Here is a 10,542-nt window from a genome sequence, read left to right on the forward strand (position 1 = left end):
TCGATCACACAAATTTGATCGTGGGAAGCCAAAATCGTGATTAAAATTTGATTAATTATGCAGCCCTAACCCCTGCACTACACAGTACATAGATCCATTATATATACTATTCACTAAACAAACTTGCTATATACTATACACTGCACAGACCCACTAAATACTATACATTAGACAGACCCACAATATACTACACACTAAACTACTAATGATATCCGTGAGGGTTGTACCATACAGACTGAATCTGGACTACTAATGATATCAGTGAGGATTCTACCATACAGACTGAATCTGGATACTAATGATATCAGTGAGGGTTCTACCATACAGACTGAATCTGGATACTAATGATATCCGTGAGGGTTCTACCATACAGACTGAATCTGGATACTAATGATATCAGTGAGGGTTCTACCATACAGACTGAATCTGGATACTAATGATATCAGTGAGGGTTCTACCATACAGACTGAATCTGGATACTAATGATATCAGTGAGGGTTCTACAATACAGACTGAAGCTGGACTACTAATTATATCAGTGAGGGTTCTACCATACAGACTGAATGTGGATACTAATGATATCAGTGAGGGTTCTACCATACAGACTGAATCTGGATACTAATGATATCAGTGAGGGTTCTACCATACAGACTGAATCTGGATACTAATGATATCAGTGAGGGTTCTACCATACAGACTGAATCTGGATACTAATGATATCAGTGAGGGTTCTACCATACAGACTGAATCTGGATACTAATGATATCAGTGAGGGTTCTACAATACAGACTGAAGCTGGACTACTAATGATATCAGTGAGGGTTCTACCATACAGACTGAATGTGGATACTAATGATATCAGTGAGGGTTCTACCGTACAGACTGAATCTGGATACTAATGATATCAGTGAGGGTTCTACCGTACAGACTGAATCTGGATACTAATGATATCAGTGAGGGTTCTACCGTACAGACTGAATCTGGATACTAATGATATCAGTGAGGGTTCTACCATACAGACTGAATCTGGATACTAATGATATCAGTGAGGGTTCTACCATACAGACTGAATCTGGATACTAATGATATCAGTGAGGGTTCTACCATACAGACTGAATCTGGATACTAATGATATCAGTGAGGGTTCTACCGTACAGACTGAATCTGGATACTAATGATATCAGTGAGGGTTCTACCGTACAGACTGAATCTGGATACTAATGATATCAGTGAGGGTTCTACAATACAGACTGAATCTGGACTACTAATGATATCAGTGAGGGTTCTACCATACAGACTGAATCTGGATACTAATGATATCAGTGAGGGTTCTACCATACAGACTGAATCTGGATACTAATGATATCAGTGAGGGTTCTACCATACAGACTGAATCTGGATACTAATGATATCAGTGAAGGTTCTACCATACAGACTGAATCTGGATACTAATGATATCAGTGAGGGTTCTACCATACAGACTGTGTTGTCAAGGGAGATAACTGATACTGATAAATGACAGTGTCAAGCACTTAAGATGAATGAAAATTGTGACGTTGTTTTATAATTCTCTCTTTGATGAGTGTCTTCTTTAAAATATATTTATATATATTTTGGGGGGGATTGTCTGTTGTATCTGCCCTGGACATGAAATACTTTTGTTTAGCATTTTGTTCATTTATGACGATTCATGCACTGTCAGTTATAATATATTTCCTTTCAATGCCAATACTAAAGTGGCATACAGCATGTCACTCCAAAGGTATTTAGTCAACTATTGGTCTGTTGTCAGACCAACAATTGACCAACAACTTCAGAACATGCTATATCTACAAATAGGTTTGAACATTGACCAAGATGGGAGGTAACCTAAAGACTCCTGTAGAATAGACAAGGTTCACGTTGTCTGAATAACGATCAGCTACCACAACTTTCATTAGATAAATATCAAAAACACATTGTAGTTTTTTTGGCAAACTGAATGTATAGATTTCACACACACCCTAGTCTGGAGTCTGGTAAAGTCAGTCTTTTGGTCTGTTGACCCACCAGAACGTGAGTCTGAACTAGATCTATGTTGACTGAAGGCCTGAAGGTCCACAACAGTGCTGTTCAGGTGACTGCCCATCATAGTGAATCAGCACAGTAAACAACTAGCACCCAACAGTGCTGTTCAGGTGACTGCCCATCATAGTGAATCAGCACAGTAAACAACTAGCACCCAACAGTGCTGTTCAGGTGACTGCCCATCATAGTGAATCAGCACAGTAAACAACTAGCACCCAACAGTGCTGTTCAGGTGACTGCCCATCATAGTGAATCAGCACAGTAAACAACTAGCACCCAACAGTGCTGTTCAGGTGACTGCCCATCATAGTGAATCAGCACAGTAAACAACTAGCACCCAACAGTGCTGTTCAGGTGACTGCCCATCATAGTGAATCAGCACAGTAAACAACTAGCACCCAACAGTGCTGTTCAGGTGACTGCCCATCATAGTGAATCAGCACAGTAAACAACTAGCACCCAACAGTGCTGTTCAGGTGACTGCCCATCATAGTGAATCAGCACAGTAAACAACTAGCACCCAACAGTGCTGTTCAGGTGACTGCCCATCATAGTGAATCAGCACAGTAAACAACTAGCACCCAACAGTGCTGTTCAGGTGACTGCCCATCATAGTGAATCAGCACAGTAAACAACTAGCACCCAACAGTGTTGTTCACCAAGTCAATTGATTGAGGTGCATGGAGTTCTCTAAATCATTTCATAAAATCTCTGCCAATAAAATAACGTCCATTACACTTACTGTATTGCGTCTTCTATTTATGAGTGCAGGTTGGGAGTGGACATTTCCTGTTGAGAAACGCTTCTCTCATTGAGCTGTGTTACTGAAACTGACGCGCAGAATAAGAGGAAGAGGGAAACCAACTGGAACACAGCAGTAACATGAAGAGGAAGAGGGAAACCAACAGAAAGAACACAAGTTGAGACCAGGGTTAAACACTGAGGGATTCATCCAGTTAGAAAGGTTGACACAATGGTGCTGTCTGGAAATAGTTTGTCTTTGGTCTACTCTTTCATTGACATTGCTTGTGGACTAGTGACTTTGCAACCATACTGCCCATTGTATTTATTTGACACTTATACTTTCTCCATTTGAGAGGACATCTTAGGCTTTCCAATGATGTCACAAATGGACACACTTTAAGAATAGCAGTCAGGTAAATAAGTTATAGATGCATAACTATAACAGATAAAACATTTGTGAAATTATTTTTCCTTCAAATATGTTCATGAACCAAACCCAAACACGCATGTCATGTAAAATGTAAACCTCTAAAGAGCTTTCTCCTGGGTGTCAGGAGGATACAGATCCCTGCTGAATAACTGAATCCTGTGTGTCCTGACTCCTGCACAGAACATGCTGCTCAGACACCAGATGTATCATGTCAGGGTGAAGTGTGTTTACTGTCTGTGTTTGTGTATGAGGGAGATCTCACACTGTGTTCCTGTAGTGTTGCTGAGGCACTACATTACAGTAATACCAGAGGCTGGCAGAATCGACAGCAACTCATGACCTGATTATACATAATTAGGGAACACAATGAAACGATCACCTGCAGATTCACAACAGATACGCAGAAGTGACACAATGTTATGAGCAGGTGAGGTGTGCTTAACTCATAGTGAACAAAACATAAAGGATCAGATAAACCATCTCTGAGAATGTTGTGACTTCCTGTTGTAGTCTTAACACTTCTTGCAGTTCTCACCTAAATTACATTTACATGTATTCATTTGGCAGACACTTTTATCCAAAGCGACTTACAAGAAAGAGCTTTACAGAAAGTGCCTAGGTCAATAATCATGAATGTGCTGACAGGGACAGCATTTCAGGAAGGGAAACTTGATGTGGCCTTTAATGATGCTGACTGGGTTTGGAGCAGAGACCAGGGTGATGTCTCAATACATCACCACTAAGACTAGTCAGGTGGCTGAGCGGTGAGGGAAGCGGGCTAGTAATCTGAAGGTTGCCAGTTTGATTCCCGGCCGTGCCAAATGACGTTGTGTCCTTGGGCAAGGCACTTCACCCTACTTGCCTCGGGGGGAATGTCCCTGTACTTACTGTAAGTCGCTCTGGATAAGAGCGTCTGCTAAATGACTAAATGTAAATGTAGTCACAACATGTTCACAGTAAACAAGGCCTTTATTGTCAAGGACACATTGTGGGCAGGCTTTGGTGTGTTTCACCTGACCAACTGATAAAATACAGGCTAATGTTAGATGTCTGTATCTGAGTAGCTATAACCAGGGGTCAATCCTGACTAATGTTAGACGCATGTAATCTGTTTACAGACATGGTAGCAGTGTCTGAAGAGGAGTAGGGGCAGGGTGGGTCTGGAGAGGGATCAAGCAGGCAGGAGAGTGGGGGTCCAGGGCAGGTCTCCGATCCCAGGTGGGCTCTTCACCGTGCCTCCGGCTTGGGAGAGCATCCTTCCACTGAGGGAGAGGCCTCGTCCATCCACCCCCAACGGTGGTTCGTCCCCGTGACATCAGGTCTGCTCCTTTGTTGAGCAGGTCTGGGATATGAAGGGCTCTCAGGGAGGAGAGACAAGACAGGTACTCATGCAGGCACCTAAATATGTCCTTTGAGCCTTCTCATGCTACAAATGGACAGATACAAACAGATGGGTTTCAGCAAAACAATGATTGTCCCCAAACGACCTCCTAGTTAAGTTACTAAACCATCTCCCTGGTTCATGTGTGTGTGTGACCCCGCCCATCTCCCCCTGGCCTCCTCCAGGTAGATGGAGCCCAGGTGCAGGTAGATGGGATGTGTGTCTGAGGCGTCCACCACTAAGTCCAGGGTCCTTTCATATCAGAGAGTAGGGAGGGAGGGTAGGGGGAGAGAGTAGCGAGGGAGGGTGGGGGGAGAGAGTAGGGAGGGAGGGTGGGGAGGGAGGGTGGGGGGAGAGAGTAGGGAGGGAGGGTGGGGGGAGAGAGTAGGGAGGGAGGGTGGGAGGAGAGAGTAGGGAGGGAGAGTAGGGAGGGAGGGAGAGTAGGGAGGGAGGGTGGGGGGAGAGATTAGGGAGGGAGAGAGGGTGGGGGGAGAGAGTAGGGAGGGAGAGTGGGGAGGGAGGGAGAGTAGGGAGGGAGGGTGGGGGGAGAGAGTAGGGAGGGAGGGTGGGGAGGGAGGGTGGGGGGAGAGAGTAGGGAGGGAGGGTGGGGGGAGAGAGTAGGGAGGGAGGGTAGGGAGGGAGGGTGGGGGGAGAGAGTAGGGAGGGAGGGTGGGGGGAGAGAGTAGGGAGGGAGAGTAGGGAGGGAGGGTGGGGGGAGAGAGTAGGGAGGGAGGGTGGGGGGAGAGAGTAGCGAGGGAGGGTAGGGAGGGAGGGTGGGGGGAGAGAGTAGGGAGGGAGGGTGGGGGGAGAGAGTAGGGAGGGAGGGTAGGGAGGGTGGGGGGAGAGAGTAGGGAGGGAGAGTAGGGAGGGAGGGTGGGGGGAGAGAGTAGGGAGGGAGGGTGGGGGGGAGAGAGTAGGGAGGGAGGGTGGGGGAGAGAGTAGGGAGGGAGGGTAGGGAGGGAGGGTGGGGGGAGAGAGTAGGGAGAGAGTGGGGAGGGAGGGTGGGGAGGGAGGGGGGAGAGAGTAGGGAGGGAGGGTGGGGGGAGAGAGTAGGGAGGGAGAGTAGGGAGGGAGGGTGGGGGGAGAGAGTAGGGAGGGAGTGTGGGGGGAGAGAGTAGGGAGGGAGGGTGGGGGGAGAGAGTAGGGAGGGAGGGTGGGGGGAGAGAGTAGCGAGGGAGGGTAGGGAGGGAGGGTTGGGGAGAGAGTAGGGAGGGAGCGTAGGGAGGGAGGGTGGGGGGAGAGAGTAGGGAAGGAGGGTGGGGGGAGAGAGTAGGGAGGGAGCGTAGGGAGGGAGGGTGGGGGGAGAGAGTAGGGAGGGAGGGTGGGGGGAGAGAGTAGCGAGGGAGGGTAGGGAGGGAGGGTGGGGGGAGAGAGTAGGGAGGGAGGGTGGGGGGAGAGAGTAGGGAGGGAGGGGAGGGAGGGAGGGTGGGGGGAGAGAGTAGGGAGGGAGCGTAGGGAGGGAGCGTAGGGAGGGAGGGTGGGGGGAGAGAGTAGGGAGGGAGTGTGGGGGGAGAGAGTAGGGAGGGAGGATGGGGGGGAGAGAGTAGGGAGGGAGAGTAAGGAGGGAGTGTGGGGGGAGAGAGTAGGGAGGGAGGGTGGGGGGAGAGAGTAGGGAGGGAGCGTAGGGAGGGAGGGTGGGGGGAGAGAGTAGGGAGGGAGGGTGGGGGGAGAGAGTAGGGAGGGAGCGTAGGGAGGGAGGGTGGGGGGAGAGAGTAGGGAGGGAGGGTGGGGAGGGAGGGTGGGGGGAGAGAGTAGGGAGGGAGCGTAGGGAGGGAGGGTGGGGGGAGAGAGTAGGGAGGGAGCGTAGGGAGGGAGGGTGGGGGGGAGAGAGTAGCGAGGGAGGGTAGGGAGGGAGGGGGCAGAGAGTAGGGAGGGAGGGGAGGGAGGGAGGGTGGGGGGAGAGAGTAGGGAGGGAGGGTGGGGGGGAGAGAGTAGGGAGGGAGGGTGGGGTTGAGAGAGTAGGGAGGGAGGGTGGGGGGAGAGAGTAGGGAGGGAGGGTGGGGGAGAGAGAGAGTAGGGAGGGAGGGTGGGGGGGAGAGAGTAGGGAGGGAGGGTAGGGAGGGAGGGTGGGGGGAGAGAGTAGGGAGGGAGGGTAGGGAGGGAGGGTGGGGGGAGAGAGTAGGGAGGGAGCGTAGGGAGGGAGGGTGGGGGGAGAGCGTAGGGAGGGAGGGTGGGGGGAGAGAGTAGGGAGGGAGGGTGGGGGGAGAGAGTAGGGAGGGAGCGTAGGGAGGGAGGGTGGGGGGAGAGAGTAGGGAGGGAGGGTGGGGGGAGAGAGTAGCGAGGGAGGGTAGGGAGGGAGGGTGGGGGGAGAGAGTAGGGAGGGAGGGTGGGGGGAGAGAGTAGGGAGGGAGGGGAGGGAGGGAGGGTGGGGGGAGAGAGTAGGGAGGGAGCGTAGGGAGGGAGCGTAGGGAGGGAGGGTGGGGGGGAGAGAGTAGGGAGGGAGAGTAGGGAGGGAGTGTGGGGGGAGAGAGTAGGGAGGGAGGGTGGGGGGAGAGAGTAGGGAGGGAGGGTGGGGGGGAGAGAGTAGGGAGGGAGGGTGGGGGGAGAGAGTAGGGAGGGAGGGTGGGGGGAGAGAGTAGGGAGGGAGGGTGAGAGAGTACATTTACATTTATTCATTTAGCAGACGCTTTTCTCCAAAGCGACTTCCAAGAGAGAGCTTTACAAAAGAGCACAGGTCACTGATCATAACACTGAGACGCCCCAAACATTGCGGGGAGCCAAACAAGAAGCACACATTGTGAAAAACCTAAATAAGTGCCAGAAGGAAGAACCATAAGAGCTTGTCGTTGAGTAAGTTACAATTAAACAACATGAACCTCAAAAAAGTGCAAGAGTGTACCTGTAGAAAAAACAAGCAACAGTAAAAATATATTTCACAGCGAGTACGATCATTTTAAATCAGTTACAGTTAATCAACAAGAGCAGGAAGTCTCTAAGTAAGAGTCATTGTGATCCTGGAGGAAGAGAGTAGGGATTGAGGGTGGGGGGGAGAGAGTAGGGAGGGAGGGTGGGGGGAGAGAGTAGGGAGGGAGGGTGGGGGAGAGAGTAGGGAGGGAGGGTGGGGGGGAGAGAGTAGGGAGGGAGGGTGGGGGGGAGAGAGTAGGGAGAGTAGGGAGGGTGGGTGGGGGGGAGAGAGTAGGGAGGGAGGGTGAGGGGAGAGGGTAGGGAGGGAGGGTGGGGGGAGAGAGTAGGGAGAGTAGGGAGGGTGGGTGGGGGGGAGAGAGTAGGGAGGGAGGGTGGGGGGAGAGAGTAGGGAGGGAGGGTGGGGGAGAGAGTAGGGAGGGAGGGTGGGGGGAAAGAGTAGGGAGAGTAGGGAGGGTGGGTGGGTGGGGGGGAGAGAGTAGGGAGGGAGGGTGGGGGGAGAGGGTAGGGAGGGAGCGTAGGGAGGGAGCGTAGGGAGGGAGGGTGGGGGGAGAGAGTAGGGAGGGAGTGTGGGGGGAGAGAGTAGGGAGGGAGGATGGGGGGGAGAGAGTAGGGAGGGAGAGTAGGGAGGGAGTGTGGGGGGAGAGAGTAGGGAGGGAGGGTGGGGGGAGAGAGTAGGGAGGGAGCGTAGGGAGGGAGGGTGGGGGGAGAGAGTAGGGAGGGAGGGTGGGGGGAGAGAGTAGGGAGGGAGAGTAGGGAGGGAGGGTGGGGGGAGAGAGTAGCGAGGGAGGGTAGGGAGGGAGGGTGGGGGGAGAGAATAGGGAGGGAGGGTAGGGAGGGAGGGTGGGGGGAGAGAGTAGGGAGGGAGCGTAGGGAGGGAGGGTGGGTGGAGAGAGTAGGGAGGGAGCGTAGGGAGGGAGGGTGGGGGGAGAGAGTAGGGAGGGAGTGTGGGGGGAGAGAGTAGGGAGGGAGGGTGGGGGGGAGAGAGTAGCGAGGGAGGGTAGGGAGGGAGGGTGGGGGCAGAGAGTAGGGAGGGAGGGTGGGGGGAGAGAGTAGGGAGGGAGGGGAGGGAGGGAGGGTGGGGGGAGAGAGTAGGGAGGGAGGGTGGGGGGGAGAGAGTAGGGAGGGAGGGTGGGGTCGAGAGAGTAGGGAGGGAGGGTGGGGGGAGAGAGTAGGGAGGGAGGGTGGGGGAGAGAGAGAGTAGGGAGGGAGGGTGGGGGGGAGAGAGTAGGGAGGGAGGGTAGGGAGGGAGGGTGGGGGGAGAGAGTAGGGAGGGAGCGTAGGGAGGGAGGGTGGGGGGAGAGAGTAGGGAGGGAGGGTGAGAGAGTACATTTACATTTATTCATTTAGCAGACGCTTTTCTCCAAAGCGACTTCCAAGAGAGAGCTTTACAAAAGAGCACAGGTCACTGATCATAACACTGAGACGCCCCAAACATTGCGGGGAGCCAAACAAGAAGCACACATTGTGAAAAACCTAAATAAGTGCCAGAAGGAAGAACCATAAGAGCTTGTCGTTGAGTAAGTTACAATTAAACAACATGAACCTCAAAAAAGTGCAAGAGTGTACCTGTAGAAAAAACAAGCAACAGTAAAAATATATTTCACAGCGAGTACGATCATTTTAAATCAGTTACAGTTAATCAACAAGAGCAGGAAGTCTCTAAGTAAGAGTCATTGTGATCCTGGAGGAAGAGAGTAGGGATTGAGGGTGGGGGGGAGAGAGTAGGGAGGGAGTGTGGGGAGGAAGGGTGGGAGGAGAGAGTAGGGAGAGAGGGTGGGGGGGAGAGTAGGGAGGGAGGGTGGGGGGAGAGTAGGGAGGGAGGGTGGGGGGAGAGGGTAGGGAGGGAGGGTGGGGGAGAGAGTAGGGAGGGAGGGTGGGGGGGAGAGAGTATGGAGGGAGGGTGGGGGGGAGAGAGTAGGGAGGGAGGGTGGGGGGAGAGAGTAGGGAGAGTAGGGAGGGTGGGTGGGGGGGAGAGAGTAGGGAGGGAGGGTGGGGGGAGAGGGTAGGGAGGGAGGGTGGGGGGGAGAGAGTAGGGAGGGAGGGTGGGGGGAGAGAGTAGGGAGGGAGGGTGGGGGGAGAGAGTAGGGAGAGTAGGGAGGGTGGGTGGGGGGGAGAGAGTAGGGAGGGAGAGTAGGGAGGGAGGGTGGGGGGAGAGAGTAGGGAGGGAGGGTAGGGAGGGAGGGTGGGGGGAGAGAGTAGGGAGGGAGAGTAGGGAGGGAGGGTGGGGGGAGAGAGTAGGGAGGGAGGGTGGGGAGGGAGGGTAGGGAGGGTGGGAGGAGAGAGTAGGGAGGGAGAGTAGGGAGGGAGGGTGGGGGGAGAGAGTAGGGAGGGAGGGTGGGGGGAGAGAGTAGGGAGGGAGGGTGGGGGGAGAGAGTAGGGAGGGAGGGTGGGGGGAGAGAGTAGGGAGGGAGGGTGGGGAGGGAGAGTAGGGAGGGTGGGGGGAGAGAGTAGGGAGGGAGGGTGGGGGGAGAGAGTAGGGAGGGAGTGTGGGGAGGAAGGGTGGGAGGAGAGAGTAGGGAGAGAGGGTGGGGGGAGAGAGTAGGGAGGGAGGGTGGGGGGAGAGAGTAGGGAGGGAGAGTAGGGAGGGAGGGTGGGGGGAGAGAGTAGGGAGGGAGGGTGGGGGGGAGAGAGTAGGGAGGGAGGGTGGGGGGGAGAGAGTAGGGAGGGAGTGTGGGGAGGAAGGGTGGGAGGAGAGAGTAGGGAGAGAGGGTGGGGGGAGAGAGTAGGGAGGGAGGGTGGGGGGAGAGAGTAGGGAGGGAGAGTAGGGAGGGAGGGTAGGGAGGGAGAGTAGGGAGGGTGGGGGGAGAGAGTAGGGAGGGAGGGTGGGGGGAGAGAGTAGGGAGAGAGGGTGGGGGGGAGAGAGTAGGGAGGGAGGTTGGGGGGAGAGAGTGGGGAGGGAGAGTGGGGGGGAGAGAGTAGGGAGGGAGGGTGGGGGGAGAGAGTAGGGAGGAAGGGTGGGGGAGAGAGTAGGGAGGGAGGGTGGGGGGGAGAGAGTAGGGAGGGAGGGTGGGGGAGAGAGAGAGTAGGGAGGGAGGGTGGGGGGGAGAGAGTAGGG

This window comes from Osmerus mordax, chromosome 2, assembly GCF_038355195.1.
Source record: "Osmerus mordax isolate fOsmMor3 chromosome 2, fOsmMor3.pri, whole genome shotgun sequence".
Lineage (NCBI taxonomy): Eukaryota > Metazoa > Chordata > Actinopteri > Osmeriformes > Osmeridae > Osmerus > Osmerus mordax.